The 19,614-nt window shown below is 46.8% G+C and overlaps 1 pseudogene; it reads right to left on the bottom strand.

The window, feature by feature from the left end:
* Positions 1-5,438: 5,438 nt before the first annotated feature.
* Positions 5,439-18,392, bottom strand: LOC142575053 (uncharacterized; annotated as a pseudogene).
* Positions 18,393-19,614: the final 1,222 nt, after the last annotated feature.

Below are 19,614 nucleotides of genomic sequence, written 5' to 3'. Positions count from 1 at the left end.
AGTTCGTTTCTAAGACTCCGTCCTTCTGATTGTTGTGTGGTCTGCTCTACTGGTGGCCTCGGCGTTCGCCCCGGTGACTTCCCGCCTTGCCTCTGCAACTGCATTCCCTTATTAGGTCGTCTATTCTCTTTTTTAGCTGCCGCGTTTCTTCTCGGCAGAGCTCAAGTTCTTTTTTGAGTGCTCTATTTCCCTCAGCTAATTTCTTTTCGTTGTTTGTTTGGTTGTTTTGACCCGAGTGCGGAAACAATCATTTGGGAGGGCCTGCTCCCCAGCTCACCTGGACTCCGCCTTTCTTCTGTTGTTGTTGCTTCTGCTGCCCCGGGCTGTCGTTCTGCTTCCCCAGGGGTGGGAAGGACTCGTCCCTGAGTCCGCCACGGCTTCGACTCCGTCCTCGGCTTCGGCCCCAGCTTCGGCTCCGCGACTGGTCCTCGTACCCGGCCCCGTTGTGGCTCTGGGATCGGCCCCTGTCGCTCTCCGAGCTGAACCATCTCGGGCGTCTCCATCGGCTCCGGCTCTGCCGCTGGCCTTTCTGAGGGGGTCGCCCTCGCAGCTCTCCGGCCGTCTTGAGTCGCAGCTTGCAATCTTTCGTGCCGGTTGCGTGATCGCCGTCGCAAACCAGGCACCTGAGTGTGCATTGGTGTCCTTCTGCCGGATTCTGCGTCCCGCATAGTTTGCAGGCCTTGGTCTCCGGGTGCGGACAAACGTCCGATCGATGTCCTTGCTGGCAGCAAATGTAGCAAATCTGCCGCGTCGGACGGTATAGGTAGCACCACATCTCTCCTCCGTAGTATAGGACTTGCCTTGGGGTTATGGGGCCGTCGAAGGAGATCACGGCGGATTTTGATTTTCCCAGCATGCGGGCGCTGTGGATCGTGACTCCTTGAGTCCGCACCCGTAGGTTGGCCTTGAGTTCCTCCGGCGATGTTCTGGGGTCTACGCTGTGAATTACCCCTCGTTGGGTGTCCTCGGGGACTGCCACGTAAGCGTTTACTTCATGGGTGCGTTCCCCGAACGTGAGATGGGTGATGCGTCTCCCGTATTGGGCCGCTTCCTCGTTATCTGTGCTTACAATAATGATGTTCGAGCCGTTGCGAAGTCTGATAATCAAGTCTTCTCCTTTACATTTTGAGTTGGTTGCCGCCACTACGGCCCGGGCGACTTGGTGGGTTTGCAGCGATCTCACAATGAGTCCTGTCGGTCTCAAAATTATCTTAAAGTCATCTTTCGGGAGCGGAGGCAGCCTCAGTCTGGGCCGCCGCATCGTCTCCTTGTCGCACTGCTTTGACGCAGCTGGCGTGCCCGCTTTTATCGGAGCGTTGGCCAGGTTTTTTCCTGAGCGGCCGGTGGATAACCCTGAGCGGCCGGTGGATAATTTCCGGGGTTGTTCCGTTCGTTTTCTCTCTGGCGTTTCCTCTGGCGTTTACTCATGGCTAATTCCCAGATTTGGTTTTCTTCGCGTTGTGGCCCGCGTTGTGGGTCTTGCATGGCGGCCTTCTCGTTGTCCGTGCCCGCTAAAAGCTCGGGTTCGGCGGCGTCGAGGTAATCTTCCTCCATTTCTTGAGCGTCTAATTAGTCCCTGGGTTGTCCATCCATTGTCCGTCTAGAATCGGGTCGGTTGTCGGGCAGTGGTCCGTTCCAGGCTGCATCGTCCCACGGGACGAGGCCGGGGTGCCCACGAGCGCCCGTAGTCGTGCTAGGCTCAACGAGGCTTAGCGCTCGCCCGACCACCTGGCAAATTCAAAGTCCCGTAAAAAACCGAAAAATGGTCCCACCGTCTTGTATTTGGTGTCCTAGTGGTTCGCTTCTGGTCCTCTTTACGCTCCAACCAAAATTTTGGAGATCCAGTGGGTCGAAAAGGTCCGGGTTGGTCAAAACTCGGCGTTTGAAGACGACGCCGTCATCATGCTACTGCCGTTCATGCTAGCCGTAGTCGCCATGTTTCATTCGTAAAAACGCTGGTCCGCTGTGTACGCTCTGCTGGAGAGATGAGACAAGCGAGCGCGTGGCCCGCTCCGCAAACACGCAGGCCGCCCCAGCGCACGCACATGCGCAGTGTCGTCTCCACTCGCCCGCTCATCCGCAATCGGGCTCATCTATAACTTTCCAACTTATGGTACAAACTTGTATTTATTCGATATAGTGTTTTCGTGTAGTTGACAAGTCGGTAATAAAGAAAAAAATTACGGGAGAAATCTCACGATGACTGTCGACGGTAATGCGATTAGCATTCCAGCTATGTAGTTAAACACCTTATGTCTGAGGTCACGTTTATTTACCACCGGTAGTACCGGATACATCTGTTGCTTCGGCTGTATGCGACATAGTTAACCATCGCCCGACTTCGCTATGCACTCGCTTCACTAGCACGCCCATGACCGTAGCGTTATAATAACAACTGTATGACGCCAACGCAGTGACTTCGATGGAACAACAAATGCAACACGGCGACGACGGCATGACGACAATGAGATGACGTTTATTAAGTGATGACGCCGGTGCATAACGACGAGATCAGGGCATTGGAATGATGGCGAGGGTATGACGACCAACGGATGACCAAGGTCGATTGACGAGCACGGCACGACCACGATGGCATGGCGGCGACGATACAGCAGATGCATAATGGCGACTGTCTGACGACGATCGCATGACAATTGCAGCATAACCACGATTTAATGATGACACCATCAGCACGATAGAATGACGAAGGAATGACGTCAATGGATTGGCGAAGGCGGCATGACGACGACGACGGGATAGCGGCCATGGGATGACATTACTGAAGTGGTGACGACCGTAAAATGACCGCGTCACGGTGATGACATGGCAGCAATGAATCGACTACGGCTGGACGATGATGACACGGCGACAGTTACATGTCGAAGTTAGAATGATGACGATGGTAACACATCAATGACATCGAGGCAGTAATTTTTTTTTTAATATTTGGGGTTTTACGTGCCAAAACCACTTTCTGATTATGAGGCACGCCGTAGTGGAGGACTCCGGAAATTTTGACCACCTGGGGTTCTTTAACGTGCACCTAAATCTAAGCACACGGGTGTTTTCGCATTTCGCCCCCATCGAAATGCGGCCGCCGTGGCCGGGATTCGATCCCGCGACCTCGTGCTCAGCAGCCCAACACCATAGCCACTGAGCAACCACGGCGGGTCTCGAGGCAGTATGACAACAAATATATGAGGACAATATTGTGGCGATGACTCTGGCGACAACGTCCTGGTGAGAGTCAGATGTTGAGGTTATAATGATGACAACAAAACGACCGCGACGGCACCACGACGACGGCGGGACAACCAATGCATGACGAGTGTATGACGACTACGGCATGATGAGAGTTAAATCTCCAAGCTTGAAATGGCCCAACAAACATTGCAGCATCCCGGCCACGAGCACATACCCAGTGGTTCAAGCTATTAAACAACTTCGGCCACTGGGTCGGCGTAGAAGGCGATGGCATGACGAGAGTAAGATCACGAAGCTGGAATGGCGTCAGTGGAACGATCATGACGGCATCCCGATGTCGGTAGGATGACGAATGCATGACGGCGAATATATGCTCACTGCGCATGATCTTCTAGATTCTGCGCTCTATAAAGGAGTGACACAATAAAATGATGTCAGATGAGAGTAGCGCCTTGTCCTGTCGTCTTCCTTGTGTCCGTTGCTTTGCGCTAAACAAAGCAATTATGGATTCGCACCAACTAGCCCGCCAATGCATTGTGCCTACATGATTCGACGCAACGATGACTATGGCATAATCACTTTGGAACGACGATCAATGCGTGACGACGATGGAGTCATACGGAGACATGATGAAAGTCGCATGTCAAAGTTAGAATAATGATGATGGAACTACCATGGGGGGCATCACAACGATGATATGACAGCGAATGCACGACGACTGTATGACTACGACACTAGAACGATGACGGTCTGACAGCGGTATGAGAAAAATGGGACAATTATGAGTGCATGACGACATGGCGTGACTACCCCTGCGTCACGAAGAAGTTATGACGGCGTGACCATGACGGCATGATGATACTCGGATGACGAGTGATGACGGTGTCACGAGAGCACGACGGCATGACTATAGATGCAGTACAGCGACGGTACACGATGACATAACAGGGACATCATAGAGATTGACAGCTTCATTGCGATAGAATGCGGGAGAAGGATAGGGATCAGTGGAATGGCGAGGTGATAAGACGACGACGGCATGACGATGACTGCGTGACGACGACGATGCGAAAATCACGGCGTGACCACGATGGCATGACTAAATTAAAATTAAATTATGGTGTCTTACGTGCGAAAACCACTTTCTGATTATGAGGTACGCCGTTGGGCGGGGGGGGGGGGGGAGGCGGGTGACCCGGAAATTTCGACCACCTGGGATTATTTATCGTGCACCTAAATCTATGTACACCGGTGCTTTCGCATTTCTCCCCCATCTAAATGCGGCCAACGTGCCCGGCATTCGATCCCGCCAGACGCGCTTAGCAGCGCAACACCATAGCCACTAAGAAACCACGGCGGGTATGACTAAATTAGAATGACGACGGTAGAACGACCGTGGTGGCATTACACAATGTTTTGACAACAAAGGCGTGACGTCAACTGTATGGCGACCATGGCGTGACACCGGTATGAAGACAAAGACGAGTTTATGAAAACAATGATGCAACCATTACTGTATCACGAAGCATGTCTGACGACGATGACGGGGCGAAGACGGCACAAAGAGAGTCGCAATGCGAAGCCAGAGGGACGAGGATAGCACGTCCTTGATGGCATTACGGCGGTGGTGTGAAAACTGATGCATGACTTCTGTATGACGACGATAGCGTGATGACGAAGCCATGACGATAGTCGGAGGACGAAGCTGGAGTGACGATCATGAAACGCCCTCTGCAGCATAACGACCACAAGCACATACCTAGTGGTTCGAGCTATAAAATAACTTCAGTCACAGGGTTGGCGTAGGAGACGCAACGACGGCAGCATAACGAGAGTCAAATGACAAAGCTAATATGATGATGATCGAAGGACTATAATCGACCACGAGCACATACCTTGTAGCTCACGCTTGTACACAACTTGGGGCGCTATCTCGGCGTAACAGGCTGGATAGATAGATAGCCTCAAACAGACCTGATGTAGGCCAACAGGGCTATACAATAGAAATAATTTGATAGCACTACTATCGTTATGAGGCGATCATAGTTTCGGACGCGCGAGATAGATGAGGCTTTCCACATCCCTAAGCACGCGCGCGAATAAAATGCGGCTAACAGGAGTTGGAGGCTGTGGGTACGAATTGTTCCGGAAGAGCCACTGTCCAGGCCGTCAAAAAAAAAGAAAATACGGGGCGCTGGACGCAAAAGTGGTTGGTTACCGTTGGCGGGCACTCGCTAAGCCTTGGCCGCTTTCTCGGACGACTCGTCGTCGCGTCCGCCGCAAGTGTCCCAAGTGAGACTCTCCTCGTAGAACCGAATCACCACCTGCGGGCAGCGCACGTTGGCCACCCGTGCAGGCACGATGTCCTCGTCGCAGTCCTTCCACTTGATGAGGATCAATTTGCCTTTTCAAATCGGGTGTAATCACGCGTGAGCTGTGTGGTGCTCTTGTACAAGGTGTTGGTTTATTTTATTTTTTTCGTTCTTTAATGCTTCCGCGTTGTGTGCAGGGTGTTTCATCGAACACTTTCGAAAATGTTTAAAAACTGCCTGTGGCAGATAACGCAGGTCTGGTATATGAGTTGGTCTACACCAAAAAATTGAAATGCATAATCGACTAATTACCAAAAGAATCACTAAAATATTTGAACTAATTACCTTATTACAATTTACAAATTATAGTGGGTGAGACTGCATAGCATATCCTTTTGATACGAATTGTTTGAATGACACAATTTACGAGATATCACCGGGGTAGTTGGAGAAGTATGGGAGAGGCCTTTGCAATGCAGTGGGCGTAGCCAGGCTGCTGCTGCTGCTGATGATGATTATGACCACAGTATTTAATTGTTTAATTCCAATTACTTTCTTAACTGTATCAGCATGGCACCATGCTTTCCGTTGCCAGAGCACGAGTGCACCAGGATTTATTGAGCGGTTATTTTATACAGTAAAATGGGGCAACGCCCCTCAGATGGTCATGCGACGATATACTAAGAAGTGGGACTACGCCCCCGCAGCTTATCATGCATAGCACACGTGTCAGACGCGATATGATACATCCCCTTTCGTTACGAGAAAGAAAATAAAATAAACGGCCCAATTATTTACAGATGTGGTATAGCGATGATTCTGAGGTTACACATTTGTAACGAAAGTAAAGCATATAAATATTGACAAAGCGTGTTTAGGAAATCTGTTCAAAGTTCCGATCATACTGTAGTCGTCGGGGTGGTCTTGCTTGCCTCAGGGACCTCCTCGATGCTGGTGTAGGCGGCGACCTGTCCGAAATGTCTGCAGTTACCGGAACACTTGCTGGCGTTGGCGGCGCATTGTGGAACATGTCCGCGGCTGTCGTAACGGCATTACTCGGTGCTGCGTCGTCGGTGTGATGAGCAGATGTTGAGCACTCGGGTTCCGCGTCGCTACCGTTAGGAATGAAGTCGCGCTGAAAGGCCTCCCCGGTCGGTAGTAGGTGTTTGCGATTGCGCCGAAACGACCACCCCTCCGGCGTGATGATATGGTACGACCTGGGGTACGTCGACGGTTTCAGAACCGGTGCTTTCATGGCCCCCGGTCTGGACTCGCACGACATCGCCTTCGTGGAGTGGTACTAGTGGCTGCACGGAAGTTTGAAGCTGACGGTACTTGACAACTTGGTCGCCTGGTCCACATTCGAAGGCAGACAGCAGTGTTCGTAGTTGGCGGCCTTGGAGGATCTCCGGAGGCGACCGGCCACACTCCAAGGGAGAAGTCTTGTGAGCCAAAAGTGCCAACCAGATATCCTGTTTAGCGTCGGTCGTTTTCTTTAGGAGTCTCTTCACCACCTGTACCCCCTTTTCCGATAACCCATTGGAACGTGGGAATCCCGGACTTGAGGTAATGTGTTCGAAGTCGTAAGTGCGCGAAAACGTGGCAAATTGTCTGCTAGAAAATTGGGGACCATTGTCAGAAATAACCTCCATTGGAATGTCATAACGGGCAAATATAGCACTAGTCGCTTCAATGACGGGCCTGGCTCTAGTGTCTCTCAGTCATTCTACTTCTGGGAAGTTAGACAAGGGGTCACAGACGCCCAGGTAGGACTTGCCACCGTAGTGGAATATGTGGATTCCTACGCGATACTAAGGCTGGTCTGGAACGGGACGCATCATAAGTGGCTCCTTCGGCTGGTTATACGCATACTTTTTGCATGCAGCGCACCTCTGAGCGAACACCTCGATTTCCAAGTTCATGCCAGGCCAGAAGACGAGACGACGAGGCCTAGCTTTACATTTGCCGATTCCTAGATGACCCTCGTGAATCCTGTGCAAATTCTCTCACCTTATACTGCTTGGAATTACTACCTTGCACCAATTGAATAGGACAGCTTTAATATGAGATAGCTCAGATGAAAATGGTTTCAACGAACCGTCAATTGGCTCATTCGTTATTAGGTTTTGCAGTACCACTTTCAGATAGCTATCCTTCGCTGTTTTTGCTGCGGGGCGCTTCCATGTTTCGTCGCTGATGAGTGAAGCTACCGTACTCACGGCGTGCACTTCTACGTCAGCGGTGCCAACCGCATCCGTGTCTGAATTGCTGGTTGCTCGAGACAGCATGTCCGCGAGCACGAGCTGTTTTCCTGGAACGAATTGCAGGTCGAAGTCACATCCGAGCAATCGCATAAATAAACGTTGCAGCCTGGGTGGCATGTCACCGATTGCCTTCTTACAGATAACAATCAAAGGGCGAAGACCTTTCGGCCGTACACAAAGTGGTCGAATTTTTCGCAGCCGTATATAATGGCTAGCGTTTCTTTTTCTATTTGCGAATAGCGTTTTTCGGCTTATGAAAGTGTTCTAGATCCATACGCGACCGGTTTCCAAGTGCCGTTGTGGCTCTGCAAGAGTACGACGCCTACGCCACTGCGTGATGCGTCACACGATAGTTTTGTTTCTTTTGCTGGGTCGAACACCGACAGCAACGGTTGCCTACTCAAAGTGTGGCATATCTGACGCCATTCTTCCGCGTGATTCGGCGTCCAATCAAACACCACGTCTTTCTTGATTATGCTACGCAAAAGCTTCGTCCTTTCTGCTAGTGCTGGAATAAACTTGCCGAAATAATTTACGACTCCGAGCATTCTCTGCGCGGCTTGTTTGTCACGCGGCTCTGGAATTTGGAGCATAGACTAAACAAGGGCAGAACTCGGCCTTATTCCTTCTGCACTAATTACGTCCCCTAGGAACTCTATTTCGTCGACTCCAACAACGAATTTGTCAGGGTTGAATGTTAGCCCTGCCTTTTCTACAATCTTTAGCACCAACCTCAGTCGTTCATCATGCTCTTGCCTTGATGAGCCCCAAACTAATATGTCACCGACATTTACCTTCGTTCCTGGTACAATCTCAAAAATGTCGTTTAGGGCTTTTTGGAACACTTGCGATGCTGACGATGTGCCGAAAGGCAATCGGAGAAAACGGTGCGACTGAAAGGCGTCGCGATAGTGCAGATTCTCGACGTTTCATCGGGAAGCGGTACGTGGTAGAAACCGGAGTTCGCACTAAGGCGAGTGAACACTTTAGCTCCTGCGAGCTCAGATTCAATGTCCTCTCGCATTGGCATTTCAATGTGTTCTCGTTTAATGGCCTCATTTATCTTACGCGAGTCCATGCACACGCGTATTTTACCGTTTTTCTTGCGCACAATGACAAGAGGGCTTACTCATTCAGTAGGCTCAGTCACCTTCGTGATTATGCCTTCCCGGTCCATGCGCTCCAGCTCGTGTCGAAGCTGCCCTTTCAGGGCCAGTGGTACTCGACGCGCCGGCTGGACGACTGGGAGTGCTCTGTCACGCAGGATCATGTGATAGTGGCGCTGGATACAGCCTATGCCAGAAAAAAGGTGGCGAACTCATTCACAACTTTTTCTGAGTTGCTTTGCGACACGCTGTGTACTTGTTGGGGTACTAGCCCCATGGCCTCGCACGCCTGCAGGCCGAGAATTGCTTGGGCTCCCTTGCGGAAATGAAAAAATCCTGAGTGAAAGTGTGGTCGCGCAGCGTCACTTTTTGCCTTACGGTTCCCAAATGCTTGATTTCGCTTCCCCCGTAGGATCGTAATACCGCACTGAAGGGCTCTAACTGTGGCTTCGGGTTCATCTGCGCGTACAGCGCTAAAGGTAGCAGGTTGATCTGTGATCCCATATCTATTTTAAAATCAATCAGTTTTCTTCCAACCTTCCCTTTCATTATCCAGTCTGCTCGGCTCGACTTATTTCCGATAGCGAGAATTTCAAAACCATCTTCACTACCTTGCAACTCGCCTACTTGCGGTTTTGATTTGCAAATATAGCGAAGTGGTTTTTCCCTTGTCATGCACGACATCTTCGTCCGTAAGCTGGGCATTTTCGTGGTGCATGCGCCCTTGAACACTTTTGACGTTTGTAACCTTTGCGCTGCTTTACTTCCGAAGCAAGACTCGTGCTGTGCATTGCGTCGACTTGCTTTTGATCTCGCATCCAAATTGCCTGGCTCGCTACTGCTACCTCAGCTGCCTTGCACTGTTCTTCGGCCTTTCGCAGCGTCAACTGGTTGTTAGAAAGAAGCTTCTCTCGAACCTTTGCGTCGTTTGTGCCAAAAACAATTTGGTCTCTGATCATTGACTCTGCTAGCACACCAAATTTACACGCTCGTGCTTTCGTCTTCAGATCTTGTAAGAAATGCTCAAAAGGCTCACCGGGCTCTTGCATTCGGCTACGGAACCAGGTAGCGCTGATGCACCTCATTGACTTGAGAAGCGAAGTATTCGTCGAAATTTTTTATTACTGCGTTGTAATCGTCCTTTGACTCGCCTTCCGTGAAGCTGAAGGTGTTGTAGACCTTGATGGCTTCCTCTCCGGCGACACTCAGCAGCAACGCAGTTTTTGTCGATGCTTCTCTTTTCTTACTCGCTGGTTCTGCTGCAGTCAGGAATAGCGGAAACCATTAATTGAACAGCCACCAGTTCTTGCTTATGTCACCTTCAAACCGCAGCGGCTCCGGCGGCTTTATGAAATCAATGGTGGCAGCCTTCGCGCGGCGACCTCGGCGACTGCTATCCTTCAGACGAGCGGATGTGGGCAGGGGCTAGATACTTCTGACACCATGTATCAGCATGGCCCCATGCTTTCGGTTGCCAGAGCATGTGTCCCCCAGGATTTATTGAGCAGTTATTTTATGCAGTAGAATGGGGCAACGCCCCTCAGATGGTCATGCAACGATATACAAAGAAGTGGGACTACTCCCCCTCAGCTTATTATGCATAGCACACGTGTCAGACGCGATATCATACGATATAGATGCGATATGAACGTCGTTTTATGCATTGAAGCACAAAAGTAACTGAACTGCCCGTGTATTTTTTACGGAACATCACAGCGACGGCGAATGCAGAAATGCGCCTGGAATTTCCAAATAGATGCTATCGCAATATTAAATTTTTATCTGAGAATGAAAATATTAGCCGCAGTCAGCGCCACCGCTCATGGTTTTTGGCGGCCTTGGTTCACCTACGCTGGCGTCCTAATGAACTGTCGACAACTCGGCCAGATTGTCCTCCTGGTTGGAAAGTCTTCAAATGTATGGTGAAAGAACCGAAAATTTGGTACAAATGTGATATACGCGCGTGAACGTTTAAATTGACTGGTACTCATGAAAGATAGGTACCTCAGAGTAATCCCCACTATTTTCTGCGTTCGCGAATTAGACAATCGTAAAGGTGCATGTGATGACATGATTACAATAAACGCGCGTGCACATTTGAATTTACTGGTACTTATGAAAGACAGACGCCTCAGAGCAATCCAAACTATGTTCTGCGTTCCCGAAGGAGTCAATCTATAAGGTGTATGTGATTGTCAGCAAGGTTAAAGCTAGTTCTTGGACCATTACGAGCCCAGGCATGCATATAGGAGTCCTTCTGCTCATTTTCACTTCAATTCCATATGTGTTTTTACTTGCGCACACTAGAAACGTCCTCTCGGGCTTAAAGGCCTAAAAGCTGCGGTCTGCAGCTTGACTGGTCCCATGAGGCATCGTACTTGACATTTGGCGATTAGAACATTAAAATATGATACAAAATAGGCCGTCTCTCTTACAAGGCAAATCGTTACATACACTTTAGAGAAGAACAAACACCAAAAGTTATGCTAATCATACGTTTCTTCACTTTGAAGAATGTGGCAGCATAAAACAAACTATAACTCATGATGGTATTTAAATTGCAATGAAAAATGTTACTATGACCATTAAGGGCACAGCACTAAAGCATATTTCACCAAGAAAGCGGCAGCAGTGCATGGTATATAAAAGGCAATAATAAAACAAAAAAGTTTAAACAATAACGCTAACATGGAATGAAACAGCACCCGGAGAAATTTGTCATGGTCAACATTTTTCATAAAGGTTAATTCATTCATTCTGTGAGCATCATAAGATCATAACGGAGGTTAATTAAAGGCGGAAGTCGCGCAGTTAACAAAGTGACAAGGGGACATCCTAAAACAAAGCTTATTTATATTATATGCAAATACAGCATTGTCGTACAATTCAATACATATTATATGTTACGGAATAGTTAAGAAAACGCAAGAACACAAAAAAGAGCAAACAACTGCACAAAATGTCAGAAGAACGTTATATGAACATGCGGTGGTGCCCATTAGTTGGCTTACGTCTCAAACGTGCGGAACTGAAAACTTACAATGAAGAAAGCATAAAATTCCTGAGAATGAAAGCAATGAATGGATGAGCAAAGATCTACGGAACAGGTTTTACCTATTCATTAGGCAAGTGCTAATACAATCTTTCAAGAAACAAAATGAAAGCAAACGAGTTAGTGGGAGTATTTTCAATGGTGAGGGGCTTCGTAAAGCTACTAGCTCAATAGATAACGAAAGCAAGAGAAAATATTAAATTACAAACACACAAAAAATTCCAGATGAACGATACTCTTCAGTTAACTTCTAAAGAGAGTAAGTATTCCATGCAGGCACGTCAAATATGTGTAGAGATGATGATTTAATATTGCAAGTCATACAATTCTATATGGATATGCCACAAGAAAAAGGAGGTAATTTTCCACAGTTTGTTCGAGCGCAGGGAACAAAGGCATTACTACTTGCAGAAAACCTGGTAACGTTATCATATTTAATATCCCTGGAGTAAGCCGGCACTTAGAAGCTAAAGAATGAGTGCTTCTTTTTAAATAGCTCCCAGGTGGCAAGATATTAAAGCTCAGAAACAGTGACCTAGAGTAAGTAGAAATGTGGTTTAAAATAACTATACGGAGAGATTCGTTTTGAAGTTGGTGAAGGCCGTCTGTAGGCGAGCGTCGTAGGTGATTCCCCGGGACGATACGCAGTAAGAAAGGCGACTATGGATATGGAGGTGGTACAGCGAAAATATGCCTCTGAAAATAATTACGAGCTTTAATCTTTATTCATATAGTTCATATAGCTTTATGAAAAAAATAAAACAGTCCCATCCATCGAAATAGCAAGTTTTTATGTTTTAAACACTGTTTATGTAAATAAGTATGGTTTGTAGCCAATTTACATATATATATATTTGTTACGTATAAATAAAGTACGTTTATATCTATTTAGCGGAACAACGTGCCGTGTTTGTGTGTTTATTAGATAACCCTCGAACATAATACGTCCGATTCATGATGGTTTATAAAATGTTCCAATAAATACAATAAATCACGGATCGGGGTTTTGAAGAGCTATCAGGGCATCATACCGTTTGAACTTTGCTATTGATGTCACAAACTTCGCTATTATTGTTTGGCAAAATAAAACACCAATTTACCCACGAATGATTCATAGTAGTCGCTTCCGCTGGTTGGTGTTGCATATACGTATAGGTGGTAGATTCTGCTTAAACGGACTTTGTTAGAGTTTCTTCCCTATTCACTTTTGACGGCATTATATTCTGAAGAACGCCTTCATCGTTCAAGCGAGGTCATCCGTAAAAAAATGCACAACTGAGAACCACAGATTGCCTCTGCCATCACCCGTTTGTTTACGCCTGAGGAAACGGGGCTCGGATAAGGCGTTTCTCAGCCGCTTTCAAGTCTCTTGCACTCACCTCAGTCGCGCTTCTTTCAAATGAGAAGCAAAATTCCAACACGTGCACGTGCGAAAAACTTGGGCGAAGTTCTCAAAAGGCACGATGAGACGTCCTCGTAAAGCACCTAGGAAGAACTGTAGCGCATAAAGACATATTGAGGCACACTGCCAAGTATACAGGTTTCGAGAGAGTGAAGTAAACGCCCACACTCTCACAAAAACAAAACAATGAATGCATGCAAACAACAACTTCCTTTGGTTTTTGTCACCGCTTCACACGCTGAGCCTATACGTAAAAGTGCGCATAATGATTATGGCGAAATTTAAGCTAGTATACATGCCGTCAACCAAACAGCCTTGCTCGTTTATCATCACAGGTGCGAGAAACGGGTGCGACGGAATTACCGCAATAGCTCGATTTTAAGACACCTTCGTGTGTGCAGCAGTTTAAGGTTTCAAAATAAAGACAATGCACCGACTGTTGCAAGTCGACGAGGAAAAAACCGTTAACAAGGTACGTTCTCACGGCGACGCTTCACGCGCATCCTATGCGCGTGTTTCCCTAGCGATTCCATTCACGTGTCGGCTGCTGACCGGCCATCGTTATTTGCAATGCAAATGCTTCTTTTCTTTACACTTCTCTTATTGCCCTCGGAATTGACCGTTGCCAACTGCGCTCTTGAAAAGCGGCAGTTTCGGATACACGCAACATCCTTTCTGCGGCCACTCTTCAGTTTTCTTTCTCTTTGACTGATTATAGGCTGTTGCGCAGGAACGAATTTAGCGAAGCACTGTTTTAATAAAGCAAACTATGTAATTGCACCGTAACTGGTCTGAATGCCGTGTTAAAAATGTAGGGTAACGGTTAAACCCAACTTTCTCAGTTATCAGAGCACGTCATTTCCCGTAATATGTTTAACGTCATGTTGAAACTATGTCCTATGGAATTAATTTCCATAACTGAAATTCGTCCTAGCTCAAGTTCGCACAAACGTGGTGTGCACCCTGTTTATTCATTTCGTGCGCCCTCCGGGCCAGAGGCATTACAGAAGGGAGTGGTTACATCAAATACAGAGAAAAAAAAATACAGTGCAGCAAAATGGTTAATAGTACAGAAATAGATGGTTCTCGGTTATACAATGTTATCCGAGTGTTCCTGGAGTGCTGGTCAATAAAATTAAATACGGTGCATGCAGTGCAGTAATACAGTGTTCCGGTAATACAAAAACAGTGATACAATTGGTAGTACAAGAACACGAATGAAATGCTCCTGTTTATACAGTGTTATCTAATACTGCCGTGAAGTGCTGATGGTCAACAATAGTAGCGGTTGAGGCTGGTAGGCGATTCCACTCGGCAGATGTACGCGGAAGGAATGAATGAGACATGACATCGGTTTGGCATAATGAAATTCCAACTTTGTTATTGTGATCTAACCTTGATGAAATGTATTGAGGAGGGGAGATAAGTTCATCGCGAAGTGAAGGATGATGAAATATCTTATGAAAAAGTGAAAGTCTAAGGCCTTTACGGCGAGAGGCTAAAGATGGCAAATCAAGGTTTCATTTCATTACAGAAGTGCTGGCAGTTCGGTTACAATTAGAAAAAACGAAACGAGCAGAGTTATTTTCTACCATTTCTAAAGAGTGAATTAGGTTTTTCTGAAAGGGATCCCAAACTGCTCCGGCGTACTCAAGTTTTGAGCGGACTAGTTACTTGTACAACATTAATTTTAGGGAAGACGGTGCCTTAGTGAAATTGCGTTTTAGGTATCCCAGCATGCGGTTAGCATTTTTAATTACGTAAGAAGCGTGCATGGACCACGAGAGGTTTCTAGTAATATGGACACCAAGATATTTGTAGGAGGAAACAGGGTCTAAGGGGAGATTATTAACGCACTAAGAAGGAAGCTGGTTAGAAGTTCTGGACACGCGCATAAGTTTACATTTTTTAATATTTATTTCTATTGACCATGATTGGCACCAAGTAGAAATAGCGTTAAAGTCGGATTGAAGAGAAGATATGTCAGTGTCACATATTATTTCCCTGAATATTACGCAATCATCGGCGAATAAGTGAATGTTAGAGGAAACACAAGAGGGTAGATCATTTATGTAAATTAAAAAAAGGAGGGGACCAAGTACCGACCCTTGAGGTACGCCGGACTGTGCTCTGCTCGGTTGAGAATTTGAGTCATTAGCAAAGACAAACTGAACGGTTAGAAAGGAAGCACTCAAGCCATGCAAGCAGTCTGGGATCATTGTTAATTCGATGCAGCTTAAACATTAGAAGGTTATGGCACACTTTGTCAAACGCTTTCGAAAAGTCTAAAAATATGCAGTCGGCAGTTGAAGAGCGGTCAAGAATGACGTTTAGCTTATGCGTAAATAAAACTAGTGGTGTATCACATGAATATGTCTTGCGGAAGCCATGTTGCGATGGTGAAAAAAATGAGTTAGTTTCAAGAAAGCTAGCAAGATTAGAGGCAAGTATATGTTCTAACATCTTACGTGGAATGGAAGTGAGCGAGATAGGGCGGTAGTTATATGGAGAATGCTTGTCACCCGACTTATGGAGTGGCATCACCTTCCCAATCTTCCATTCATCAGGCAAAGAACCCTTATCTAGCGACTGCTGGAATATCGTTGCTAGGAAAATTGAAGAGTAACAGCTAGTGCTTTTCAAAAATTTCGCGTTTATTAAATTGTGTGCTGGAGCCGAAGATAGCTTTAAAGATGAGATAATTGGTACAATGCCTGCTGGTTCAATGATTATGGGAAACATTGCTTGGTAGTCGTAGTCGTGCGTGGATGGAAGAGTAATGTGTGTAGCTGATGAAAAGTTGTGCATGAAAACATCATTAAGCGCGGACGCACACTGATTAGTTGGAATAACATTTTCAGAGCGGTCGATTAAGGTTATCATGTCGTCCGCCTTGGGGTTAATGACGCGCCAGAATTTCTTGGTGTCGGTTTTAAGCATTAAAGGCAAGGTATTGCCAAGAAAGTGATCTTTGGCTTGTTTAAGTGTGGCTACATACTCATCTGCCGCCAGATTGTATTTGGTCCAGCGGTTTACGCTAGGTGAACGTTTGGCTAATTTGTGCAGACGTTTCTTTTTATTAGACAGGCGCTTGAGACGGATGTTGTACCATGGGGCGTTTAGATTACATGCAATGGTGCGCATTGGGATGTATTTGTTTGTTAGTTCAGCAATTTTTGCAGCAAACATATTCCAGTTGGTCTGAACGGTACGGCTGTCGAAGTTGTTTATAAATACGTCTAGAAAAGCAGATAATTCGGCGTTGATGGCTTCAAAATTTCCTTTCGCGTAGTCTCGAAAAGATTTGAATTTTTTTACCGGTTTTTGGCCGCAAAATATTTAAGTCAAACGAAAGTGCTGAATGGTCGCTCAAGCCGGGTAAATAGGTGATGTCGGAAACTAGGTCAGGCCGCGATGTTAATACAAGGTCAAGTGTGTTCTCAACTTATTCGGTAGTGCGTGTGGGTTGAGTAACAAGTTGTGAAAGTGAAAAGACAGAGCACATGTCTAAGAACTCATTGGCTAATGAAGAAAAAGGGTGGAAAGTTGGAGGTTCAGTATTCCATATTATGTTCGGTAGATTAAAATCGCCAAGCAAAAATAAAGGTAATGTAGGATGACGAGATGTAACAATATTAATTGTATCATGCATCTCATTTACGAAATTAGATGAATAAGTTGAGGGCGGTAACAAACACCAATGATTAGCTTCTGGTGATTTATTTCAATGATGGCCCAAACCGTTTCGAGGTCAATCTTGACATCAATACACTGAGATGGGAAATCTTTAGAAATGTCTAAGAGCACGCCGCCTCCCTGACGCATTGTACGGTCACAACGATACAGTGAAAAATGGTGTGCGGTTTGAAGAATTTCGTTATCTTGAATCTGTGAATGTAGCCACGTTTCGGTAAGCACAAAAATGTCGGCGTTGCAAGTCTCCAAGGCAGATGCTAAGGAAGTGCGCTTATTCATGACGCTTCGAATATTTGTAAAGAACACAGATACAATGCATGATTCTCGTCCACATCCCCCCACGTTTTTGGAACTGGGCACGTGCTGGGAATTTGCATGCCCGCCGTTATCACGTGGTTCATATGGCGCATGCTCGTTGACGGTGTCTGTTGCCGGGTCATAGACGAACTGTTTTTTATTCATTATTAGTTTGGTGTACCTTAATTGGAAAGGGCGTGGTTGGGGCTGGCCTTTGGCGTACTCAATTAGTTCTTTACGGACGTGACGGGTGGCGGGCGAAAAATCTTCGGAGGTAGAAATACCCTTTTCTTTCAGCTGTGCGCGCATAGAAAGTACTGTGTCTTTTATTTTCTGCTGGTGAATTTAACTACAATTGGGTGACACTTACTAGGCGCGTAGTGACTAATGCGATGAGCACGTTCGAGTGCCGCGTCAGGCAGGCTGTCGATTACATCGGTTAGTGCTTCTCGTATGCGTGATTCAGACTGTTCCCACGATTCCCGAGAGTCACGGATGCCATGAAATATGAGGTTGTTGCGTCGCGATCTGTCCTCAAGTTCGTCAACGCGCATTAGTAAAGAGTCAAGCCGAGTTGTTTTGGCTTGAGCCGACGCCTGAATGCCAGTCATTTCATCATGGAGATGGTCTAAAACATTTGTTTTTTTCTTCAAGGTTGTCTAATATTTTCTGGATACATCCTATTTTGGTCTCGATGTTCTTTTGACCAGCCTTAATAGCCTTGACGTCGTTAACCAACTCGGCTTGGCCCTTAGCAGATTGTACAGAACGAGCCTGAAGGTCTTTTAACAGCCGGAAAAGAACTTCTGTCTGCTCAGAAGGATTTGATGGCAAATTCTGCAGCTCGAGTAATGCATCAGTACGCGTAGTAGGACCGGGATTAGTTTCCACGTCACCTGAGCGCATTAACAGCAACGCCATAGAGAAACAATCTACGAAAATTTCACAGAGCACTTGTTGGCACGGAAGCAATAGCAAAAATGGGTCGTCACTTTTCTTAGCATAAAGCGGAATGTTTTTAAAGACCTGCGAAGTGGAAAGGTGCGCTGTATGATCCATGGTGCTCCAAATGCTGCTTCCGTGCCAACTAAACGGACTGACGCTCGGACAGCCGCTTAAGTTGCCACTGCGATGCGACGACACAGTTGACGATGATGGTGCGCAGAAGGCTGGGCGCAGTAGTTTTAGTGGGTCAATGTGGAGATAGTTGCCAGTCTGCTGGTAGATCGTGGCCTTGCTTGATAGTAGTAGTGGTTGCGAAGGGTCATACTCCGAATACGCTGTGCATGGACACAGCAGCAGCAAGAACGCGAGGATCGCCTGCGAAGTGGAAAGGTGCGCTGTATGAGCCATGGTTCTCCAAATGCTGCTTCCGTGCCAACTCATTGGCAGAACACAAATTGTCCACAATGCATCAGGTGGCTTCAGCGGCGGCGGATGTGCAACACACAAACTCACACACATTATTGTGCTTCATCTTCAAAATCACGGCCGTGTCGTTTGTGTGCACCGCGCAAAATTGCGACTGTTGTCGGTCCCTCTTCTCATCTCTACGCCGCCTAACTCCCAGGCGATGTCTACCACGAGAGGCTGATTTAAGAAAGGAGACACTAGCCCGGCAAAAGAAGGTCACGCTTCTTTGGCACGACACACCGTTTCCTGCCCGTGCCAGGGACATTAATCACAATTTTGCACCTACTGTAATTTTCCATTAGCCTTTTTTAAGAATTCCATGCACTGGCTTTGGCATCTCTGCTGCTCACACCCACCGGGTTTGCTACTCTGTCCGTCTACACGCCGTATGTAAGGCAAGTCGAGGACTCGGGCTGCTGTAGAAACCTTTCAATAAACAATCTACTAAAATCTTCGCCTCCTTAGGGAAACGTCTTAGTGGACTTTCGGTTCATTGTCTATGGACTTGTAATGCCCTGCTTATCGCCGTGTTTCTAATAAGGCTCCAAAGCAGTGTTTAATTTTATTAGCACAGCAATGACTATTATCATGTCTCCTGGCGAAATCTGCTGGTTTTCTTTCTTCTAGGCAAACCTACGAGGCTGCCAATGAGAAAAACAAGCAGAGAGTAAATATTTCTTACTTCTGATTGTTTACTGCGGCTCACGACCACTGTTCTAGAACCAGCAACCCGGAAATGAGGGCCCACTTTTGCATCCGCGTGAAACAGCTGTGCTGTGAGACACCACCCCACTTAAACGTGTATCTTGCTTTAAACTACACTGTAAAAAATATTTGCCGTACTTTACAGACAATATGCTGTAAAGTG

This window comes from Dermacentor variabilis, chromosome 3 (assembly GCF_050947875.1).
Source record: "Dermacentor variabilis isolate Ectoservices chromosome 3, ASM5094787v1, whole genome shotgun sequence".
Lineage (NCBI taxonomy): Eukaryota > Metazoa > Arthropoda > Arachnida > Ixodida > Ixodidae > Dermacentor > Dermacentor variabilis.
This window is presented reverse-complemented; position numbering and strand designations above follow the sequence as displayed.